Consider the following 25,223-nt stretch of genomic DNA (forward strand, 5'->3'; position numbering starts at 1 on the left):
CAGCACAGTGGATTAGTGGTTAGCAGTGTTGCCTCACAGCAGGAAGGTCATGGGACAGAGTCCCACGTGCGTGCGAGTGTGAATGTGTTTGTTTGTTTACATGTGGCACTGCGACAGACTGGTGTCCTGTCCAGGGTGTACGCTGCCTCATGCCCTATGACTGCTGGGATAGGTCCCAGAGCCCCATGACCCTTAATTGGAGTAAGCGGGTATAGAAAATGGTTGGATGGATGGTATTTTGTGGTTTTCTCCCTTTCAGCCCTATTAAGGTCATAGTATTGGGGACTGTTACATCAATAATTTTGGATGTGTTTATCACTGAACAGTGGTGTCCAAAGTAAGCCAGAAAGGGCCAAGAGGGTGCAGGTTTTCCATGCAGCCACTAACTCAAGCAGGTGATTTCACTGATTAACACACTTTGAGCAGGTGGGATGAGTTCTGGAATACTTTGGACACCACTGTCATAGGAGATGGATACATTTCCATTGCATGAGACTGGTGCTGGTTGATGCTCCCAGATGTTTTCCTTTACTTCCACCTGTAGTTCCTTGCATACATTCCAGTGTAGATATTTACAGATCTTTTGTCAGCTTGTACAACCCCTGGCAAAAATTATGGAATCACCGCCTCGGAGGATGTTCATTCAGTTGTTTAATTTTGTAGAAAAAAAGCAGATCACAGACATGACACAAAACTAAAGTCATTTCAAATGGCAACTTTCTGGCTTTAAGAAACACTATAAGAAATCAGGAAAAATAATTGTGGCAGTCAGTAACGGTTACTTTTTTTAGACCAAGCAGAGGGAAAAAAAAAATATGGACTCACTCAATTCTGAGGAATAAATTATGGAATCACCCTGTAAATTTTCAGCCCCAAAACTAACACCTGCATCAAATCAGATCTGCTCGTTAGTCTGCATCTAAAAAGGAGTGATCACACCTTGGAGAGCTGTTGCACCAAGTGGACTGACATGGATCATGGCTCCAACATGAGAGATGTCAATTGAAACAAAGGAGAGGATTATCAAACTCTTAAAAGAGGGTAAATCATCACGCAATGTTGCAAAAGATGTTGGTTGTTCACAGTCAGCTGTGTCTAAACTTTGAACCAAATACAAACATGTTAAGGTTGTTAAAGGCAAACATACTGGTAGACCAAGGAGGACATCAAAGCGTCAAGACAGAAAACTTAAAGCAATATGTCTCAAAAATCGAAAATGCACAACAAAACAAATGAGGAACGAATGGGAGGAAACTGGAGTCAACGTCTGTGACCGAACTGTAAGAAACCGCCTAAAGGAAATGGGATTTACATACAGAAAAGCTAAACGAAAGCCATCATTAACACCTAAACAGAAAAAAACAAGGTTACAGTGGGCTAAGGAAAAGCAATCGTGGACTGTGGATGACTGGATGAAAGTCATATTCAGTGATGAATCTCGAATCTGCATTGGGCAAGGTGATGATGCTGGAACTTTTGTTTGGTGCCGTTCCAGTGAGATTTATAAAGATGACTGCCTGAAGAGAACATGTAAAGTTCCACAGTCATTGATGATATGGGGCTGCATGTCAGGTAAAGGCACTGGGGAGATGGCTGTCATTACATCATCAATAAATGCACAAGTTTACGTTGATATTTTGGACACTTTTCTTATCCCATCAACTGAAAGGATGTTTGGGGATGATGAAATCATTCAAGATGATAATGCATCTTGCCATAGAGCAAAAACTGTGAAAACATTCCTTGCAACAAGACACAGGGTCAATGTCATGGCCTGCAAATAGTCCAGATCTTAATCCAATTGAAAATCTTTGGAAGTTGAAGAAAATGGTCCATGACAAGGCTCCAACCTGCAAAGCTGATCTGGCAACAGCAATCAGAGAAAGTTGGAGCCAGATTGATGAAGAGTACTGTTTGTCACTCATTAAGTCCATGCCTCAGAGACTGCAAGCTGTTATAAAAGCCAGAGGTGGTGCAACAACATACCAGTGATGTGTTGGAGCATTCTTTTGTTTTTCATGATTCCATAATTTTTTCCTCAGAATTGAGTGAGTCCATATTTTTTTCCCTCTGCTTGGTCTAAAAAAGTAACCGTTACTGACTGCCACAATTTTTTTTCCTGATTTCTTATAGTGTTTCTTAAAGCCAGAAAGTTGCCATTTGAAATGACTTTAGTTTTGTGTCATGTCTGTGATCTGCTTTTTTTCTACAAAATTAAACAACTGAATGAACATCCTCCGAGGCCGGTGATTCCATAATTTTTGCCAGGGGTTGTATAATGTCCATCTGCCATGAAGGTCTGGCATGCTGACATTACATGGTTTACATTCTCAACAGGTGTATGACAGCATTGATCATTTTATGAAATTCCTCCCATTTTTTAGACCATTTGTTAAAAGTCTTGTGCTCCAACTGTAATTCTTTCTAAATCAATACCAAGTTCTCAATTTTTAAGCCACCACATTGATCATTCTTTGTCTATGTATTCCTTTTCCAGTTCTTTTTAGAACTGTCCAGCCCTTTTGTGCTGTTTCCATCTGTCCAGTAAGTTTTTTTTCTCTTTTACTGTATTTTCCCCTAGTCTTTCTTGCCATCTATGTTGCAGTCGTCAAACCATTGCTTTCTCTCTGTTCTAAGAGATCACTGCCAAAGCTGTCTGCCAATTTTATAATGGAGATCTGTTGGGATAAGGTCTCATTGTGATGTTGTGCTACCTTTTTAATGATTTCTTCTTCAGAGGGAGATATATTGTGGGAGGGAGATATATTGTGTCTATGCATTGATTTCTATATGCAACTTTGTAGAAGGTAAATATCTTCCTGGTTTTCGTATGTAACTCATTAAGCGCACTCTGGATCAAGATTTCCCTTTATATAGGCTTGGAAGGATTACTTTAAAACTATTTCACGGAATCTCAACAAATTTACACTGCATATAGCTATTAGGACATGGAAGACTCAACTGAATTTTGGAAGTGATCCAGATCCGGACTTTGGCTCGATTTCACTTTATATAGGCTTTGAAAGATTATTTCAAAACTACTTCACGGATTCTCACCAAATTTGCACCACAGATACACATTAGGGTATGGAAGACTCCACTGAATTTTGGAAGTGATCTGGATCCGGACTGGCAGACATCAGAAATGTTTGCTCTTGTTTCAATCAATCAATCAATCAACTTTTTTCTTGTATAGCGCCAAATCACAACAAACAGTTGCCCCAAGGCGCTCCACATTGCAAGGCAAGGCCATACAATAATTATGAAACACAGTCTACGTCTAAAGCAACATAACCAAGGGATGGTCCAGGGTCACCCGATCCAGCCCTAACTATAAGCCTTAGCGAAAAGGAAAGTTTTAAGCCTAATCTTAAAAGTAGAGAGGGTATCTGTCTCCCTGATCTGAATTGGGAGCTGGTTCCACAGGAGAGGAGCCTGAAAGCTGAAGGCTCTGCCTCCCATTCTACTCTTACAAACCCTAGGAACTACAAGTAAGCCCGCAGTCTGAGAGCGAAGCGCTCTAATGGGGTAATATGGTACTACGAGGTCCCTAAGATAAGATGGGACCTGATTATTCAAAACCTTATAAGTAAGAAGAAGAATTTTAAATTCTATTCTAGCATTAACAGGAAGCCAATGAAGGGAGGCCAACACGGGTGAGATATGCTCTCTCCTGCTAGTCCCCGTCAGTACTCTAGCTGCAGCATTCTGAACCAACTGAAGGCTTTTTAGGGAACTTTTAGGACAACCTGATAATAATGAATTACAATAGTCCAGCCTAGAGGAAATAAATGCATGAATTAGTTTTTCAGCATCACTCTGAGACAAGACCTTTCTGATTTTAGAGATATTGCGTAAATGCAAAAAGGCAGTCCTACATATTTGTTTAATATGCGCTTTGAATGACATATCCTGATCAAAAATAACTCCAAGATTTCTCACAGTATTACTAGAGATCAGGGAAATGCCATCCAGAGTAACGATCTGGTTAGACACCATGCTTCTAAGATTTGTGGGGCCAAGTACAATAACTTCAGTTTTATCTGAGTTTAAAAGCAGGAAATTAGAGGTCATCCATGTCTTTATGTCTGTAAGACAATCCTGCAGTTTAGCTAATTGGTGCGTATCCTCTGGCTTCATGGATAGATAAAGCTGGGTATCATCTGCGTAACAATGAAAATTTAAGCAATAAGCAAAATTTAAGCAATAATAATATAATAATAATACTGCCCAAGGGAAGCATGTATAAAGTGAATAAAATTGGTCCTAGCACAGAACCTTGTGGAACTCCATAATTAACTTTAGTCTGTGAAGAAGATTCCCCATTTACATGAACAAACTGTAATCTATTAGACAAATATGATTCAAACCACCGCAGCGCAATGCCTTTAATACCTATGACATGCTCTAATCTCTGTAATAAAATTTTATGGTCAACAGTATCAAAAGCAGCACTGAGGTCCAACAGAACAAGCACAGAGATAAGTCCACTGTCCAAAGCCATAAGAAGATCATTTGTAACCTTCACTAATGCTGTTTCTGTACTATGATGAATTCTAAAACCTGACTGAAACTCTTCAAATAGACCATTCCTCTGCAGGTGATCAGTTAGCTGTTTTACAACTACCCTCTCAAGAATCTTTGAGAGAAAAGGAAGGTTGGAGATTGGCCTATAATTAGCTAAGATAGCTGGGTCAAGTGATGGCTTTTTAAGTAATGGTTTAATTACTGCCACCTTAAAGGCCTGTGGTACATAACCAACTAACAAAGATAGATTGATCATATTTAAGATTGAAGCATTAAATAATGGTAGGACTTCCTTGAGCAGCCTGGCAGGAATGGGGTCTAATAAGCATGTTGATGGTTTGGATGAAGTAACTAATGAAAATAACTCAGACAGAACAATCGGAGAGAAAGAGTCTAACCAAATACCGGCATCACTGAAAGCAGCCAAAGATAACGATACATCTTTGGGATGGTTATGAGTAATTTTTTCTCTAATAGTCAAAATTTTGTTAGCAAAGAAAGTCATGAAGTCATTACTAGTTAAAGTTAATGGAATACTCAGCTCAATAGAGCTCTGACTCTTTGTCAGCCTGGCTACAGTGCTGAAAAGAAACCTGGGGTTGTTCTTATTTTCTTCAATTAGTGATGAGTAGAAAGATGTCCTAGCTTCACGAAGGGCTTTCTTATAGAGCAACAAACTCTTTTTCCAGGCTAAGTGAAGATCTTCTAAATTAGTGAGACGCCATTTCCTCTCCAACTTACGGGTTATCTGCTTTAAGCTACGAGTTTGTGAGTTATACCACGGAGTCAGACACTTCTGATTTAAAGCTCTCTTTTTCAGAGGAGCTACAGCATCCAAAGTTGTCTTCAATGAGGATGTAAAACTATTGACAAGATACTCTAACTCCCTTACAGAGTTTAGGTAGCTACTCTGCTCTGTGTTGGTATATGACATTAGAGAACATAAAGAAGGAATCATATCCTTAAACCTAGTTACAGCGCTTTCTGAAAGACTTCTAGTGTAATGAAACTTATTCCCCACTGCAGGGTAGTCCATCAGGGTAAATGTAAATGTTATTAAAAAATGATCAGACAAAAGGGAGTTTTCAGGGAATACTGTTAAGTCTTCTATTTCCATACCATAAGTCAGAACAAGATCTAAAATATGATTAAAGTGGTGGGTGGACTCATTTACTTTTTGAGCAAAGCCGATAGAGTCTAATAATAGATTAAATGCAGTGTTGAGGCTGTCATTCTCAGCATCTGTGTGGATGTTAAAATCGCCCACTATAATTATCTTATCTGAGCTAAGCACTAAGTCAGACAAAAGGTCTGAAAATTCACAGAGAAACTCACAGTAACGACCAGGTGGACGATAGATAATAACAAATAAAACTGGTTTTTGGGACTTCCAATTTGGATGGACAAGACTAAGAGACAAGCTTTCAAATTAATTAAAGTTCTGTCTAGGTTTTTGATTCATTAATAAGCTGGAATGGAAGATTGCTGCTAATCCTCCGCCCCGGCCCGTGCTACGAGCATTCTGACAGTTAGTGTGACTCGGGGGTGTTGACTCATTTAAACTAACATATTCATCCTGCTGTAACCAAGTTTCTGTTAGGCAGAATAAATCAATACGTTGATCAATTATTATATCATTTACCAACAGGGACTTAGAAGAAAGAGACCTAATGTTTAATAGACCACATTTAACTGTTTTAGTCTGTGGTGCAATTGAAGGTGCTATATTATTTTTTCTTTTTGAATTTTTATGCTTAAATAGATTTTTGCTAGTTATTGGTGGTCTGGGAGCAGGCACCGTCTCTACGGGGATGGGGTAATAGGGGGATGGCAGGGGGAGAGAAGCTGCAGAGAGGTGTATAAGACCACAGCTCTGCCTCCTGGTCCCAACGCTAGACAGTCACAGTTTGGAGGATCCCAAAAAATTGGCCAGATTTCTAGAAATGAGAGCTGCTCCCTCTAAAGTGGGATGGATGCCGTCTCTCCTAACAAGACCAGGTTTTCCCCAGAAGCTTTGCCAATTATCAATGAAGCCCACCTCATTTTTTGGACACCACTCAGACAGCCAGCAATTCAAGGAGAACATGCGGCTAAACATGTCACTCCCGGTCTGATTGGGGAGGGGCCCAGAGAAAACAACAGAGTCCGACATTGTTTTTGCAAAGTTACACACCGATTCAATGTTAATTTTAGTGACCTCCGATTGGCGTAACCGAGTGTCATTACTGCCGACGTGAATTACAATCTTACCAAATTTACGCTTAGCCTTAGCCAGCAATTTCAAATGTCCTTCGATGTCGCCTGCTCTGGCCCCCGGAAGACAATTGACAATGGTTGCTGGTGTCGCTAACTTCACATTTCTCAAAACAGAGTCGCCAATAACCAGAGTTTGATCCTCGGCGAGTGTATCGTCGAGTGGGGAAAAACGGTTAGAGATGTGAACGGGTTGACGGTGTACACGGGGCTTCTGTTTAGGGCTACGCTTCCTCCTCACAGTCACCCAGTCAGCCTGCCTTCCCGACTGCACGGGGTCTGCCAGGGGGGAACTAACGGCGGCTAAGCTACCTTGGTCCGCACCGACTACAGGGGCCTGGCTAGCTGTAGAATTTTCCACGGTGCGGAGCCGAGCCTCCAATTCGCCCAGCCTGGCCTCCAAAGCTACGAATAAGCTGCACTTATTACAAGTACCGTTACTGCTAAAAGAGGCCGAGGAATAACTAAACATTTCACACCCAGAGCAGAAAAGTACGGGAGAGACAGGAGAAGCCGCCATGCTAAAACGGCTAAGAGCTAGTAGCTACGCTAAGCTAGCGGATTCCCAAACAGGGAATCCGACACTAGACAGGCTGTGGAGCAGCACAGGCAACGCACGACAACAGTGCTAAATAAAATAAAAATCCACTAGACAGGCTGTGGAGCAGCACAGGTAACGCACAACAACAGTGCTAAAAAATAAAACAAAATAAAAATAAAAATCCACTGGACAGGCTGTGGAGCAGCACAGGCAACGCACGACAACAGTGCTAAAACAAAATAAAAATCCACTAGACAGGCTGTGGAGCAGCACAGGTAACGCACGACAACAGTGCTAAAAAATAAAATAAAAATAAAAAATCCACTGGACAGGCTGTGGAGCAGCACAGGCAACGCACGACAACAGTGCTAAAACAAAATAAAAATCCACTGGACAGGCTGTGGAGCAGCACAGGTAACGCACGACAACAGTGCTAAATCAAAATCCACTGGACAGGCTGTGGAGCAGCACAGGTAACGCACGACAACAGTGCTAAAACAAAATAAAAATCCACTAGACAGGCTGTGGAGCAGCACAGGTAACGCACAACAACAGTGCTAAAAAATAAAATAAAATAAAAATAAAAATCCACTGGACAGGCTGTGGAGCAGCACAGGCAACGCACGACAACAGTGCTAAAACAAAATAAAAATCCACTAGACAGGCTGTGGAGCAGCACAGGTAACGCACGACAACAGCGCTAAATAAAAATCCACTGGACAGGCTGTGGAGCAGCACAGGTAACGCACGACAACAGCGCCAAAAAAAAATAAAATAAAAATCAAAATCCACTGGACAGGCTGTGGAGCAGCACAGGTAACGCACGACAACAGTGGTAAAAAATAAAATAAAAATCCACTGGACAGGCTGTGGAGCAGCACAGGTAACGCACGACAACAGTGCTAAAAAATAAAATAAAAATCCACTGGACAGGCTGTGGAGCAGCACAGGTAACGCACGACAACAGTGCTAAAAAAAAAAAATAAATAAAAAAAATAATAAAATAAAAATCCACTGGACAGGCTGCGGAGCAGCACAGGTAACACACGACAACAGTGGTAAAAATAAAATAAAATCCACTAGACAGGCTGTGGAGCAGCACAGGTAACACACGACAACAGTGCTAAAAAAAATAAAATCAAAATCAAAATCCACTGGACAGGCTGTGGAGCAGCACAGGTAACGCACGACAACAGTGCCAAAAATAAAATAAAAATCCACTGGACAGGCTGTGGAGCAGCACAGGTAACGCACGACAACAGTGCCAATAAACAAAACAAAAATCCACTGAACAGGCTGTGGAGCAGCGCAGGTAACACACGACAACAGTGCCAAAAAATAAAATAAAAATCCACTGGACAGGCTGTGGAGCAGCACAGGTAACACACGACAACAGTGGTAAAAAATAAAATAAAAATCCACTGGACAGGCTGTGGAACAGCACAGGTAACGCACGACAACAGTGCTAAAAAATAAAATAAAAATCCACTGAACAGGCTGTGGAGCAGCACAGGTAACGCACGACAACAGTGCTAAAAATAAAATAAAAATCCACTGAACAGGCTGTGGAGCAGCACAGGCAACGCACGACAACAGCGCTAAAATAAAATAAAAATCCACTGAACAGGCTGTGGAGCAGCACAGGTAACACACGACAACAGTGCTAAAAAAAAAAAAAAAAATCCACTGAACAGGCTGTGGAGCAGCACAGGTAACACACGACAACAGTGCTAAAAAATAAAATAAAAATCCACTGAACAGGCTGTGGAGCAGCACAGGTAACACATGACAACAGTGCTAAAAAAAAAAAAAAAAAAAAATCCACTGAACAGGCTGTGGAGCAGCACAGGTAACACACGACAACAGTGCTAAAAAATGAACAAAAGATTCTCTATTCCACCCCACTATCACATTTTAGTGCTGACAACAGTTCAAATTTATCCAGTACTTAATCACTTTTATTACACCAATCTACAACAAATTTCACATCTAAAGGAAAATTGTTTAACATAAAAATTACCATTTTAATAAAGAGCAATCATTTAATGAGGGAAACATCTCAAACTTTTAACACTTTCATTTATTTGGGGTTTTTAAGATCTTCACCATCATCATTAGTGATACTAGATGATGTCACCTGATGATGTCACAAAGCCCATGAGAACAAAGGATCATATGTCATAAAGTCATGTGACCTTTAATCCATCACAAAGGACATAAATTCACTTTACAAGTGTTTGTACAGTTGACAGCATCACTGTGACCACAGCAGCGAGCAGACAACAACAAAATTAATTTTCCACCTACAACAAATGCTGAAAGAGCATCACTGCATATTTAAAACATCTAAGGACAGAATGGTAAGTTTTTGCTCATTTTGTTCTCCATTATGTTTATCCTGGACTGTATTTTCTGTAAAATGTAAAGGTCCTGTGAGTGCTGTATGGAAGCAGAATCTCTGAGTCTTTCACATTGAATTCTGGTGTTCCTCAGGGTGGTCGGGTTCTGGAAACCAGCACTTTAGGTGTTTTGTTGGTGAGGAAAGACTGAACGACGATGCTGTGATCTTTGCACAGTCAATAACTGGATTGCTCTGTTCTGGACCTCAAGACGTCGTTGTCCATTGTTGACCCGGGTTGTCTGTCTGGACCTGAAGTGGGTTCGTTTTCAGTCCGGATTCAGGCCACAGTTTGTGAGAGATCGAGTCCCTGACAGCTTTGACAATAAAACCCGTAAAGGAAAATACAAACTCCATGTCAGTAAGTTTAACTAACTAGGAATAAAGCTTCCATGACTGTTTAAAAGACGCTGCATTAAACTACAGACACAAACACAGTTTCCATTGTGATCCTTGTGAAATTATCACAAAATAGAGGGGCTTAACTGAATATGTACAAATTGTAAATAAGACAATAGGAGCTTAATAATTAATGTAAATAATAAATGTCTAACTGTTATATATATATATATATATATATATATATATATATATACACACACAGTAAGGAAAATAAGTATTTGAACACCCTGCGATTTTGCAAGTTCTCCCACTTAGAAATCATGGAGGGGTCTGAAATTTTCATCTTAGGTGCATGTCCACTGTGAGAGACATAATCTAAAAAAAAATCCGGAAATCACAATGTATCATTTTTAAAAATTTATTTGTATGTTACTGCTGCAAATAAGTATTTGAACACCTGTGAAAATCAATGTTAATATTTGGTACAGTAGCCTTTGTTTGCAATTACAGAGGTCAAATGTTTCCTGTAGTTTTTCACCACGTTTGCACACATTGCAGCAGGGATTTTGGTCCATTCCTCCATACAGATCTTCTCCAAATCTTTCAGGTTTGGAGTTTCAGCTCCAGGACCTTGAAATGCTTCTTACGGAGCCCCTCCTTAGTTGTCCTGGCTGTGTGTTTGGGGTCATTGTCATGCTAGAAGACCCAGCCATGACCCATCTTCAATGCTCTTACTGACCCCATCCATCCTCCCTTCAATACGGTGCAGTCGTCCTGTCCCCTTTGCAGAAGAGCATCCCCAGAGTATGATGTTTCCACCCCCATGCTTCATGGTTGGGATGGTTTTCTTGGGGTTGTTCTCATCCTCTAAACATGGTAAGTGGAGCTGATTCCAAAAAGCTCTATTCTGGTCTCATCTGACCACATGACCTTCTCCCATGCCTCCTCTGGATCATCCAGATGGTCACTGGTGAACTTCAAACGGGCCTGGACATGTGCTGACTTGAGCAGGGGGACCTTGCTGCCCTGCAGGATTTTAAACCATGACAGCATCATGTGTTACTAATGTAATCTTTGTGACTGTGGTCCCAGCTCTCTTCAGGTCACTGACCAGGTCCTCCTGTGTAGTTCTGAGCTTTCTTATAATCATCCTTACCCCACAAAGTGACATCTTGCATGGAATCTCAGACCGAGGGAGACTGACAGTCATCTTGTGTTTCTTCCATTTTCTAATAATCATAACAGTTATTGTCTTCTACCAAGCTGCTTGCCTGTTGTCCTGTAGTCCATCCCAGCCTTGTGCAGGTCTACAGTTTTGTCCCTGGTGTCCTTAGACAGCTCTTTGGTCTTGGCTATGGTGGACAGGTTGGAATGTGATTGATTGAGTGTGTGAACAGGTGTCTTTTATACAGGTAACAAGTTCAAACAGGTGCAATTAATACAGGTAAAAAGTGCAGAATAAGAGGGCTTCTTAAAGAAAAATTAACAGGTTTTTGTGAGCCAGAATTCTTGCTGGTTGGTAGGGGGTCAAATATTTATTTGCAGCAGTAACATAAAAAAAAAAAAAAAAAAATCATACATTGATTTCCGGATTTTTTTTTTTTTAGATTATTTCTCTCACAGTGGACATGCAACTAAGATGAAAATTTCAGTCCCCTCCATGATTTCTAAGTGGGAGAACTTGCAAAACTGCAGGGTGTTCACATACTTATTTTCCATTTATTTATATATATATATATATAGTCCTGGGCATGACGTTAAACTGCATCCGGTGGTGAGGGTTAGCAGATAGTTGGAGTGACCGCCCTATCACCATCACTCCCTGGGGAAGGCAATGGGAAACCACCCCAGTATTACATCCCAAGTGAAACCATGCATAGCTGTAGAAGCAGAAGTAGACTAGTCAACGACGTAAATGGAGCCATGCCTCAACAGGGGCAGGGAGCCTCGTCCGGCACGGGAGGGTGCAGGGCCTCCCTGGTCATCAACCTGCAAAATCCTTGCAACAAGAAGACCCTTAAAGTAGGGACATGGAACGTGCGAAGCATGCAAAGAGCTGAGAAGCTGGAAAACATCAAGAGAGACGTGGAGAGAAACAACTTGAACATGCTCGTTCTGATAGAGACCAGGTGGAAGGAGACGGGGGATGTCAGCAGTGACAATTATAGAGTGATCCATTCTGGAGGAAAACAGAGCCAGCGGAGAGTAGCGATATTACTGGACCAAACAACTAGTCAGAGTGTGAGTGAAGTGGAATGCATCAGCGACCGTCTGATGAGAGTGAGACTGAGAGGGTCACCAGTAGACATAGTGGTGATTGTTGTATAGATGCCAACAACAGACTACGAGGATGAAGACGTCGAGGAAGTCTATGAACAAGTGGAGGATGCGATCAGGAAAGGAAGAGCAGATGACTACGTCATTGTAATGGGAGGCCTAAATGCGGTGGTGGGAGAGCAAGACGAGAATGACGTAGCTGGCAAGTACGGATTAGGGAGCAGAAATGACAGAAGACAAATGCTACTCGAGTTCTGTAAAAGAAATAAGCTCTGCATTAAAAAAACATGGTTCAAGCATAACAAACGTAGGAGGTACACATGGAAGGCCCCAGGAGACGTGAGACGAATGCAGTTAGATTACATCATGGTGAAACAGTGGTACCGCAACAGTGTAAAGAACGGCCATGCCTTTCCTGGTGCAGATTCGGACTCAGACCACAACCTTGTTGCAATGAAAGTCAAGCTGAAACTCAAGCGACTGAGAAAACCAAATATCCACAAAAAGTGGAACCTGGAAGCTCTGAAAGATGAATCCAGAGAAAAACTAAATGACAGAGTCAGAACCAGACTACAGAGCAGAGCAACCATATATATATAGTTTGCACTTGGATACCAATTAAACAAGTGCAAATTACAAAGAAGACAATGCTCATATGGTCGAGGGTATTTTAGCATTGCGTTATGTTTTTATTTTTCCTTCATCTGCCTGTACTTAAGTCATACCCAATGTCATATGCCTTCAGTATCTTACTAACTGGGTGTATGGTGAGACACAATAAAAGTGGTAAGAGACTGTCTCCCTGGAATATCCCTCTCTGCACTTGTTCATCCTGGGATTAGTACTTGTGGTTTAGGGCAATGGTGATGTTCCACTTGCTCATTTGTGTCCTCAGGAAAGACCTTATTTCCTCATTGATGTTGTAGAGTTGTAAGCACCTCATTATCCAGTAGTGTGGCACGCTGTCAAATGCCTGTTTATAGTCAATCCAAACAATGCTAAGATTTGTCTTCCTTTTTTCGCAGTCCTCCATGATGGCTTTATTTATCAATAACTGATCTTTAGTTCCTAATCTTTTCCTTATGCAGCCTTTCTGTTCATTTTCCGGGTAGCCACCAGAGTTGAGATGTTCATAATTTGCATCGACTTTAATTCCTTGCAACCATTCATATGTTGTTGGGCAACAGAATGGGTAGGTACCTACTGGGTAGCTGTTTCCTTGGTCTTTGGTAGTAGGCTTGTATGCAATAGTTACCCCATCTTCTCCATTCAGTATTTTGGTGAACATCACTGCATAGTGGTGGTGCAATGCCATCATCAGGGAGACAGACACCCTCTCTACTTTTAAGATTAGGCTTAAAACTTTCCTTTTTGCTAAAGCTTATAGTTAGGGCTGGATCAGGTGACCCTGAACCATCCCTTAGTTATGCTGCTATAGACGTAGACTGCTGGGGGGTTCCCATGATGCACTGTTTCTTTCTCTTTTTGGCTCTGTATGCACCACTCTGCATTTAATCATTAGTGATCGATCTCTGCTCCCCTCCACAGCATGTCTTTTTCCTGGTTCTCTCCCTCAGCCCCAACCAGTCCCAGCAGAAGACTGCCCCTCCCTGAGCCTGGTTCTGCTGGAGGTTTCTTCCTGTTAAAAGGGAGTTTTTCCTTCCCACTGTAGCCAAGTGCTTGCTCACAGGGGGTCGTTTTGACCGTTGGGGTTTTACATAATTATTGTATGGCCTTGCCTTACAATACAAAGCGCCTTGGGGCAACTGTTTGTTGTGATTTGGCGCTATATAAAAAAAAATTAAGTAAGAATTAAGAATCAAAAGTTCTGTATTTTATCTATGCCACGTGCCTTTAAGTTACTGTATTCATTAATTTTTCTATTTTTTTTCCATTTTTTTTGGATTTCTTTTTAATAGAATGCAACAGGCCCCAGACCTGGGGTCTATAATTGTACCCTAAACATTGCTGTCATTGTATCTGAGGGCTCTCTTCAAGATGGTGACCGTTCCCTTAATTCCTGATAACTGCACCTCATGGGCACTTGGATGACCAGCAATTGCTTCAAGGTATTTCTTCAGGTTCTTCTTCATAAGCCCTGTTGCCCCCACCACAACTGGTATTATATCTGTTTCTTTCAATGATCATGTTGTTCGTAGGCCATTTTTAAGGTCTTGGTGTTTCGTGATCTTTCCCCTTTCAGCCCTATTTATAGGCCATACTCATGGGACACTGTTACAGCAATATTTTTGGCTGTTTTCTCTTGCTTGTTCCAGATAAGGCCCCATGAAAAAGCAGTTTATCATGCCCCGCCCGCATGTTAAAATTGGCCTGCATCAATTTTTTTTATTTATTTTACCGAATTCTATTGCTGGCGGTACAGCTGGTGCAAGAACCGACACGTCCAGTGACAAGTATGCTTTGGTCGAAGACCGCTGACATTTACCGAGCCGGACCCAGAACATACATCTTGTCATCACTGACAACCACAGACGCAAGGTGGTACACACTGGCAACAAAGCCAAGTAGCTGAAGCTATGGTACGGAGTGAGTGTTTCCCACGAGGCGACCATAAGCGATATTTACAGTCAGTGTGCATGTGGTATGCTGGACAATGGGGGGGAGCTTGGACGCTAAGGCCAATGGTTGCAAGGTGAGTTTTTCCTTGTTCACTTCTATGCCAAAAAGCACTCACTCTTGATCATGCAATATGACTAGTGTTTAAGAGATTTCAGGTCTTTAAGGTTGGTAAAGTAAGGTTCTTCGAAATCCTGCTCTATTTCATCAAATCTGAAACTAGACCATTTTTCTGCCAACACGTCAGTACCAGATAATACACAATCTATATGTGCTGAAATGCACTTAGGGTACCAAAATAACACTGCATGGCGGAAAATAAGCATAAAAATGTTCTGCTGGTCAGTATTAAGTTAATTTATGTTAGGTACAAGTCCGAGTACCTATAATGTACCAGTTTACTTTGGATACCTAGCACAGTTTCATAAATCAAGACAACTGGAAAGTCTAATTTAGGGAAAATCACTCAAAACTGCATGTCACAATTGGCCACATCACTTTAATGTGCACAACTGTCACTAAAATACGTCTGTTGTTGTTGATTCAGAGACACTTTTGTGTTTTTTATTTCCATGGGTTCCACCGAATAACATACACATAAAATCAAAAGTCTGGCAATAATTTCTTCATTAGTATATTCATGTGTACAAGTCAATCATATACCGGGTGTCCCAAAAAATATGCAACATTCAATCAGCAAAGAAAATGGTCAAAGCATATGTCTAGGAAATAAATTTCTGGCTGATAGAAAGCTGAAAGGTTCAAGTTTTTCATACCAATGTCAATATTGGCCCTGCATTTTGTCAGTCTAGCATAAAGTCGCTGCACCTGTTTGACACTCTTGGTCTGGTGCCAAAACTCAATTTTTGTTCGCTGTAGTTTGGTTAATCTTGGCATTTTCCTGAGTCTTGCTTGGCATCAACATAAACTTCAGGGTCTCTGCAAGTAAAAAAGAAACATAAGTATTTAAGTCTGTAACATTTAAGGGTCAAACCGAGTGTTTTAAATGTTGTATATTTTTTGGGACACCCTATATGTCACAGTTCAATGGTTGAGAAAACATGTCATTTTGAAACAGCTGTTTCAAGCTCCAAATGTATGTTTTTACTAATTCCATGCCGTCTGTATTTCGCAGGATATTTATTGTTTACAGATGTAACAGAATTTTTACCTTTGTTTCGATGCATTTCTCAGTGGCTGCATTATGACTGCCAAGAATGCAAATTCCGTATCGGTTTTGTCACGTCCATAGACCGCCATTTCCTGATGATCTTATGGATGTTTTTGTTCTAAAACTGGCTGTTGAGTTGTCAGTGTCCAAAATAGTGCTGAACACAATGGTATTTATGAATTTCAGTTTAAGCATGCTTGGTGCTGGTTCTCGATTTTCCACTAAACTCACTAATTAGTGTACGTCACGTCCGTAGACCAAACAGTACCTTCGTGCTCACAGCCTCCTAACCTATTATCACTGATTACTATTATTAGTAAACAACTTTTACGCCTGCTATATCACTCTATATCATGCTTTATCCATCCTGTTTTCTGGTGTTTTTTTACTATTCTGCACTTCTCTATATTTTCCAACGAAACTCCAATGTTGTGGATCAAATGCTTTACAACAAAGTTCTAATGCATCAATTCAGTGTCAAGGTGACAAAAGCGTTTCTTTATGCTATTTACACCTTACTTCAACATTGATGCATACTTATTCTTCAGTCTTGTTCTGTTGTGTGCAAAGTCACATCCTGTAGACCAGTATATTTTACAACTATGTTCAATATTTTACCACGTTTTTTGCCAGTTAACTAATTATCTTGGCTACAAAATTAAGGTATATCCATGAGGCTAATTCACAATTAATTTGGAGGGGTAGGTGGCCACCATTTTGGCACCCTAAGCAAATTTCAGCCCATATCATATTTTCTCAGTTAATGCAATTTTTGCTTGTGACACCACATGAAGCCGTCCAACTGAAGGAGTCCTTCCGGGATAAGTTATCTAGGAGGACTCCGGAGGTAGTTGCAAGGTACCGACTGGCCCGAATGGCAGCAGCCTCTGCTGTGGGGGAGGCAAAGCAGCAGGTGGGGGAGGAGTTGGGAGCAACCATGGAGAAGGACTTTTTGTAGCACATGATCATAATATCTTATTTTGTGTAGCTAAGCTAAACTCCATTCTAAAAATAACAATCTAGACCATCTTTCTGCATTATCATTCAAACAGAAATCATTTGCAGTCAAAGATGTTAACGCTATAAGTTTACATTTTTTCCAGAATTGTATTAGTTACCATTTTCTTACTTTGGGCCCCTTTGCACATATTACAAATAAGTACAAATCAGGGCGAATCACAGCAGAACAGCTCATATGAGCGAACTACGAAAGCATTGAGCCGGCAGGCAGGTGTGAAGGATCTTGCTACGACGGTTTGTGCAAGCGACGCTGTTGTGAGGAAACCGTCAAAGCAGGAACACAATGCGAGCAGCTGGAGCGTGTGTAAAAATAAATACATGCCACCAACGGGATTCAAACCTGTAATTTACAAAAGCTTTGATTGCTAGCCAGAAACTTTACCACTGCACTACCACCGCTGGCCTGTAAAAGGGCAGAAAAATGCCTGAAATCAACAAGGAGATGGACGTATTTAAAAAATAAGAACTTGAATCCCTCTTATCAAGTGGACAATACAAGTATGAATCATCAGGCCTTAAGGAAAATGTTTAGTTTAATTTTAGTGATTAAGTGTGTATTAAATGTGGCAAAAATAGTTTAGCAACACGTATTGATTACTCACTGTGTAAAATGTACTGTTAATTGTAATAACTGCCTTTATTTTGATTGTTCCTTAGGCCAAAGGCCTGTGCTTTTGTGTGTAGGCCTAGCCTACGGTGAAAAAATCTGATGTTATAATCAAGCATTCCATTCATCTTGACAACAGTTGCCAAGGATGAAATATCTTGAGACTGGCATAAATAGTCCCATATACTTATGCACTTTTATCAAGTTCTGTTAACTTAATAAATATTTGTGTGTTTGCTCACTGTGTGGGACCATAGTATAAGCCTATTAAACAACTCGAAGTGAAGTTACGGAGTAACACAAACTCCGCTTTGCGTCGTGATGTTTTAGACTCCACGTCGTGCATTCAAACCGTATAATACACGGCTTAGAGTTGTTTAATCCTTACATATATATGTGTGTATGTGTGTTGAAAATGTTGGGTCTAACCTGGAAAGGCAGTTTGGGGCTGTGTTGCGGAAACAGGTGCAAGCTTATTCTTTTAATGCCGTGTACTGAAACATGCAGCACTTAGAGCACTGTAGGATTTACAGATATTTTTTTCTGTAACAGCTGACATACTGTTCCACAGGCTTCACTGTGAGAAGAACATTGAGTAAGTTTAAAACCAGTGCTCCATTTGTGCCCATAATTCTCTTCTGTGTCTGAAACAACACAACATGTTTTGCTGTGTGCTCAGGCGTCCCCTGGGCACTTGTGCACTTCAGAGCTGTACTCTATGCCCCTGTGACATTGCTGACAGCCAAAGAACAGGAAAATAGCAATGCTGATTTAAAATAAAAAAACAGGCTGAAAAGTTCTCCTAGCTGCTGAAAGAACAGTAGAACCAATGAATCATTTCATTCAGGGTTTTCATGTTCTTCAATAAGCTCTTTTCGATTACACGTTAAACTTTCTGGATGCCTCCATCCACAACAGACACGGACCTGTTTGATGTACTACAGGCACAAACTTAACCTCAACCTTTGAATCACATTTAGAGGACATTTGGCCCAAAATATCAGTTTTTCATTTTGGGTCTGTAAATCATTGTTTTTAAGGCAAAGGTTTCTCAGGAATATGAAAATAAAATGCTAAATCATCATTACTTTTGACGCTACAGGTCATTTATTACAAGGTTACAAACAAAATCTCTCTGGAAAATCATACCAATTATGTGTTTTAAATAAGTACATGAAAGCCTTTTTTCACCACATATTTGTGCATATTTAACACAATGGGCCTGAAGCGTTCTTAATAACAAATTTGTTCCCAAGTCCTGCTTACGAAGTCTTTTATGAAGAATGTGCTTTACCTATCCAGGATGTGTTCTTAGATAACAAATCCTACAAACACTCAGGAGCTCTTACACACATTTCAGTGCCAACATGTCACATTGGTTGCGTTGTCTGCTTAATGTGAAATCATTAAAACATGATATTGCAACAATATGTCCATGATATCTCTGTTCATTATCATATGTTATGTTTTGGTAATATACTGAGAATTTTATATATTAAAATACATTCAATGTACACTATAAAAAATGACAGCCTCATTTACTCCACTTGTAATGGCAAGTTTAGGATATTGAACTCAAGTTGATGTTTTCAAAATCTGAACTTAAAGCTATCCATTGTCTTCAATAATTGAGTTGAAATGAAGCTTACCTTTAAGGTGAGTTGACTGATATTTAGTTAAATTAACTCACATTTTCAAGGCAGCTGGTGAACTTCAGCTTTTACAGTGTACCAGCACTTTAACATTAATCAAGTGAAGTAGCAGCCGCACAGGGAGGGGATGGAAGTGTTGCCTCGGAGCCCAGGTCTGTATCCAGACACTCAGTCGATGGTACTCCTAAAAAGTAGGGCGGTGGGAAATTAAATATAAAATAGCCTACCTGAGAATGCCATCTCCCTCCCCAATGATGGTCCAGATGCACGGTTCAACTCGGACAGCTTTTGTGTGGTTGCTGTTCTCCCTCCAGTCCAGTCCTGGTTTTAGACTGTTTTTTTTTTTTTTTTGGCTTTTAAATTGAACCATTTCTCTTTCGCTCATTTCCTGCAGAAGTACCTCCACCTCTGAAGTGCCACAGTTATTTTTTTTGCCTGCTGCGCTGAAATTGATTTTCCTTTTGCTTTCGGCATTTTGCTTCCTCTTTATGAAATCTGCGTCTGGTCACGGTAATGCAGTTCCATGCCCTTGTATCGGCATCGATGGGCTGTTACTTATGCTAATCATATGTTAACTAGGCTCACCAGGCAAGCGCTTTCAGTTTATGAGAAGATGAGATTCAACTTAAGCCCCTTTCACATTGGTGTATTTGTATAGCTGCTCAATGTGGCGTATCGTCTACACTGAGTTGAACAGCTCTACGCCCACTTTTAGCAGCTCTACATTGAGTTTTTTCTCCCTACGCAGCAGTATGTTGAGGGCTACGCGCGTAGGACGGAAGAAATTAAACATGTTTAATTTTCTTCTGCGTAGAGCGCTGGACACAGTTTTAAGCAGGTCTGCGCAGCACAGCGTTACTGCATGCAAGTCTGTGCAACACGACGCTCCTGTACACAACCAAAAACTGGGTGCTGCATCAAGAGGAATCAACTGGAGAACATGATCACATGATCACACAGCCCACAGTACCTGTGTGCTCAGAACAGGGAATCGAACCTCAACTCGGAAATCCAGAAACACAACAGAAACAGCACGTTGGTCACGCACTCTCTCGTGTACGCTCTCTCCCTCACTGTCTCTCTCTCTGTGTCTGATCAAACCTGTGAGTTTAAAATAAAAGCGCACTTGCTGCAAGTCAATGTGCTCATCAAACTCCCTGATTGATCAGGTCTGATCAAACCCGAATACGCGCTGTGGCTCTTTAAAATAAAAGCCTCGTCACTGCATGTTGGTGCGATCATCAGACAACCTGATCGATCAGGTCTGATCAAATCAGCAGACTTGATCGGTGCAACCGGAGGTTTAAAAGTTCAATGACTCTCAGCACTTCATTCACGGCAACATTGACCAATAATAATAATAGTGTTAAATGACTCTGTTTTTGAGCCGCACCACACCTGCAGTAGAGAACAGAGCGCACTTCCACAGAGGCAGAAAACAGACAGCGGCATGGTACACGCGACTGTGTGCACACAAAAAAAAGAAAAGTGAACACATGCAGCTGCAAGTATGAAACGAACACTGAACAAGGCTGAGTACGTGTGCATTTCAGGTGTATTTAAATGAAACAACGCTGCAATACGCAGCTCTACGAATACGCCAATGTGAGAGGGGCTTAAAGAACAAAGCTGCGAACAATTCTGTGGTTTAGCAGCATGTTGATGAATTTCTTAAGAACCTTCGTAGAGACAGCTTAAGAAGGAATCTGAGAAGATTCTTAAGAAGATATTGGTGAATGAGGTCCACCGTTACAAGAAAACAGAAATTGGCACCACAGCATCATTCCTGCCTAACAAAAATGCTGAGGCCTTCTTGCTCTGTTCAGTCACTCGGCAACAGAAAAGAGGGTTTATTAACTCCAGACCTCAGATGTCCCTCAGAGCAATCAAATTTGAACTTATTCTGATGGCTCTGACTCATTATTAGCTTTACTAAAGGAATAACAAGCAGATTACTGTGTAACATTCACAACATTTTTAATAAAAAAGGCAATTTTTGTTCCTAAAAAAAGAAAGAACAATCTTCTTTCAGGGCAAATATTAGGCCAAAATAGAGTAAACTTGTTATAGCCTAGTTAAATTTTCGTGACTTAACTCACAAAATTCAATGAGATTAAGTTTTGTTTTTTTCATGTTTTTTTGTTATTGTGTTTTAAACAGTGCCATGTATTTTTTCACGCTTTCAAAACCTCACTGCACTGGAATTTTTTTTTTTTTTTATCTTATTCTAGTAATTGCCCTTCTTGGCTGTCATTCAATTCACCACTAAATTCTGCAAAAATGAGTATCATTCACCCACAAAGCTTTAAAACCATCACCACAGGAAGAAGGCAAAATGAAATTCTTACAGAAAAGGGCAAGATTTCCTATCAATTTTGTTACTGGACTTCTGTAGCAACTTCTTGTAAGAATGCCCATAATATCCTTAACACCTTAAAACTGATGTTCTTTCACAAGAGCTGAACATAAAGACTAATGCTCAAAGAAAGTCATTACTTTATTCAATTTCAACAGAGCTTATGTGATGCTTCAACTTATTTTGTGACAGAAAATGCTCGTTTTTGTACATATTTCACTTAAAAACTCAATGAAAGATTCATGTTTGGACAGTTTTGATACTTATATCTGAAAATGCACAATCTTTGACATAACAAAAAATGCTGATTTTTCTTTTCACACACAAATGTCCTCTAAATGTGACTCAAACTTTAAGCTCATCTTAACTGGTATTTTGGCTTATTACCTTCTCTCTGAGCACTGTTCCTTTGAAAAAACTTTCTGCTCCATCTGAACTTTTTCCAGTTTCTCTGAGGATGAAAAATTCAGCTCCCTGGATACCGCTTTACATTTCAAGATCTTCTTAGGGACCCGAGCTGGACAGACAGAAAACAGTAACAAATCAGTGCAAACAAAGTGATGTGTCAGTACAGCTACAGTGTCTCACCTGTCTGGTCCTTTAGTTTAGTGCCGCCATGTGATTAAAAAAAATAATCTAATTAATCCATGCTTTGTGATTAATTACCTAAATTCACCGTATTTTAACGCATGTATAAGAGTAAATGCTATACAAGCCCTGGGGCCCTCGTGCTCATCTCCAGATTCTGCAGTGTCAAGTAGATGAGAGTCTAGAGTTAAGAGTTCATTGTCACGTGCACAGTAAAAACAGGCAGTTATACCACACAAATTCTCTGATTCCCCTCTGGATGGGATGCCAGTCTGAACAGGTTACTTCCCCTCTAAAGCCGGTGCCCATTTACAGCTGGGTGGACTGACACCATGTAGATGAAGTGTCTTGTTCAAGGACACAAACGGGTAGCACAAGCATGATTCCATGCAGGTCTACATATTGGCAGGCCAGCTCCTTATCCACTCAGCCACTTGCTCTCTACAATCACATTTTTTTAAAGATATCCCTCTAATCGCAAACTACATACAGCATACAATTATGAGGCTCTTAGAAATGCAAAAACAATTTCACTATTATTATAAACAATGACAAACATTTCAATGTAGAAAATAAACTGCAATCTATGAACTTTGCAAAAAACAGGGCATTATAAAGATACTGAGCATGATTTAATGCTCTACTATAATATACATCTTCAAAAATTTTATCACTTCAGTTGAGGTGGTGTGTGTGTGTGTGCGATATAGCAGTTTTCACTTTGGAATATGAGGGTTTTGTGATTTTGGAATACAACTGAAATCCTGGACCATTGAGAAAGAGTGAGTGTGAGTGAGTGTCTGCTACATATGTCACAGAGTGTGATGGCCCGGTCACACGGCACTCAAGGTCAATGAAGCCCAAATGGAACAAGAACGCTGGACTTTCGATGACACCGTTTAACCTTCGCGCAGCTTCGTTCCTGCAGCTGGCGCTTTGTCAGTATTTTTAAACTGTCCAAAACTCTGAATGAATGCCGCCGAAAACCTCAATTCATCCGTATTTCATTTTTCTGTCCTTCTTGACTGCTTCTTATTGTTTGCTTAGTTTTTATAACATTACGTTTAGGTCAACTTCATTCAACCAGCTGAATGCTTTCATACATTGCAGAAGCCGGTTTGTGAGCGCTGCTGCTGCATTCATGTATCATCGGAAATTACAAACTCGGCCTGTTTGCTTGGATTTTTTTTTTATCTGGGGGAGGGGGTGTCAGCTTCACTGGGCTCAGGCACCTTATATAGGCCAGAATTAGTCTTTTGCGTGGATACACTGATTATTTTACCAAAAGTAAAATGAAAACCACGCTCCTGCCACAAGCAACAGCTGAATTTGAAACAATAAAAAAGTTGTGTCATTTCCAATGGTACTTGAACACTGCAGCGGCAGCAGCGATCGCCTCCTGCGTGCAGTTATTTTTTTATTAAATATAACAATATGAGTGTAGGAATTGCAATCCAGTCCTTCTGTACATGTAGTAACAGGTAGATGATTCAGGTGATTATATAACAGTTGTTCTGGAAGGCAGAATTCACGTTGTGGATCAACTGCAGCTAATCAACAACACAGATGGTGGTCAATGCGCAGCATTCACAGTTCACACGGACTGATCAGTTTACTGCTCTGATATATATTCAATCATCTTTACACTTGTAAACATTTCCCCTTTTGACAGTTTTCTATTATGAATCAATATATATGGCGGAGTAACATAATACAGTGATAACAGCAGCCACCACGGCACACCAACATTTTTTTTTTTTAAACTTGGAGCAAGACAGAGCACGCAGCATGTCATCAGTCTGAACCAGACAGTGAGGATTCTGATAATGAAGGAGATGATCCCTCTGTGGTTCTGGACGAGCAACCAGAGCAGGTGGATCCACCAACGTGTGCACAGATCTCTACAGTGGGTCGATCACGCGCTTCTGTTTGCAGCTTCTCCAGGACTCAGGCACTACAGAGCTGTCCCAGCACCGAGTCTTGGAACACAGAGCAGGATGCAAACACACACACTGCTCCAGCAGTGGCTCCAGGCATGTGTGGAGATCACGTTAGCTTCGGTTTTGTTTTATTCATTTATTTATTTATTCATTCGTCCACCTTTTCCCGACAATTTGCGACTTTTTTTTTTATTTATTTTTTACTTTTTTCCCTTCGTGATCATGTTCTCCAGCTGATTCATTCTGGATGCACACACTCAGTTTTGGTTGTGTACAGGAGCGCGGTATTGTACAGACCTGCTTAAAACTGTGTCCAGCACTCTACACTGAAGAAAATTAAACATGTTTAATTTCTTCTGTCCTATGCGCGTAGCCCTCAACATACTGCTGTGTAGGGAAAAAAAACTCAACGTAGAGCTGCTAAAAGTGGGCGTAGAGCTGTTCAACTCAGTGTAGACGATACGCCACAATGAGCAGCTCTATGAATACGCCAGTGTGAAAGGGGCTATAGACTAATGTGCAGTAGATACTCAAACATACAGCTCAATCTCCCTCTTATATTGTATGGCCCTGTACCGCTGTATACTCCATGGACAAAAGACTTCTTCAGCCTGTCAGACACAGGAATCTGTTACTGAACATGCTCCTCTGCTTATGGAATGTGGTATACAAGGGGTGATGGTCATTGTCCATAACAGACAGCATTCTGCTCAGGGTCCTCTTCTCTGCTTACTGAGGTCAGTGTCTCGAGCTCCATGCCAACAACAGAGCCAGCGTTCCTTACTAGTCTGTCAAGGTGCCCTGTATCCCTCTTCATAGTGTTACCTGCCCAGCACACCTCTGTACAGAAGAAGACACTGGCCCTGACAGACAGGTAGAGTAAGTAAGTAAGCTTTATTTATATAGCACTTTTCACAGACCAAGGTCACAAAGTGCTTCACACGATATAAATAGACAATAAAAACAACACATAC

General features: G+C 40.7%; 1 protein-coding gene and 1 long non-coding RNA gene across 2 annotated transcripts in view; both read right to left on the reverse strand.

The window, feature by feature from the left end:
- pde6d (phosphodiesterase 6D, cGMP-specific, rod, delta) overlaps positions 1–25,223 on the reverse strand; it is a 162,965-nt gene that overhangs the window by 75,970 nt on the left and 61,772 nt on the right. The window lies entirely within an intron of this gene.
- On the reverse strand, positions 466–24,206 carry LOC117519392. Its single transcript, XR_004563274.1, has 3 exons — positions 24,197–24,206; positions 18,322–18,326; positions 466–590 (listed from the first exon to the last, which is right to left on the reverse strand). It is a non-coding gene; the product is annotated as an uncharacterized LOC117519392 (long non-coding RNA).

The sequence above is a fragment of the Thalassophryne amazonica genome, chromosome 10, assembly GCF_902500255.1.
Source record: "Thalassophryne amazonica chromosome 10, fThaAma1.1, whole genome shotgun sequence".
Lineage (NCBI taxonomy): Eukaryota > Metazoa > Chordata > Actinopteri > Batrachoidiformes > Batrachoididae > Thalassophryne > Thalassophryne amazonica.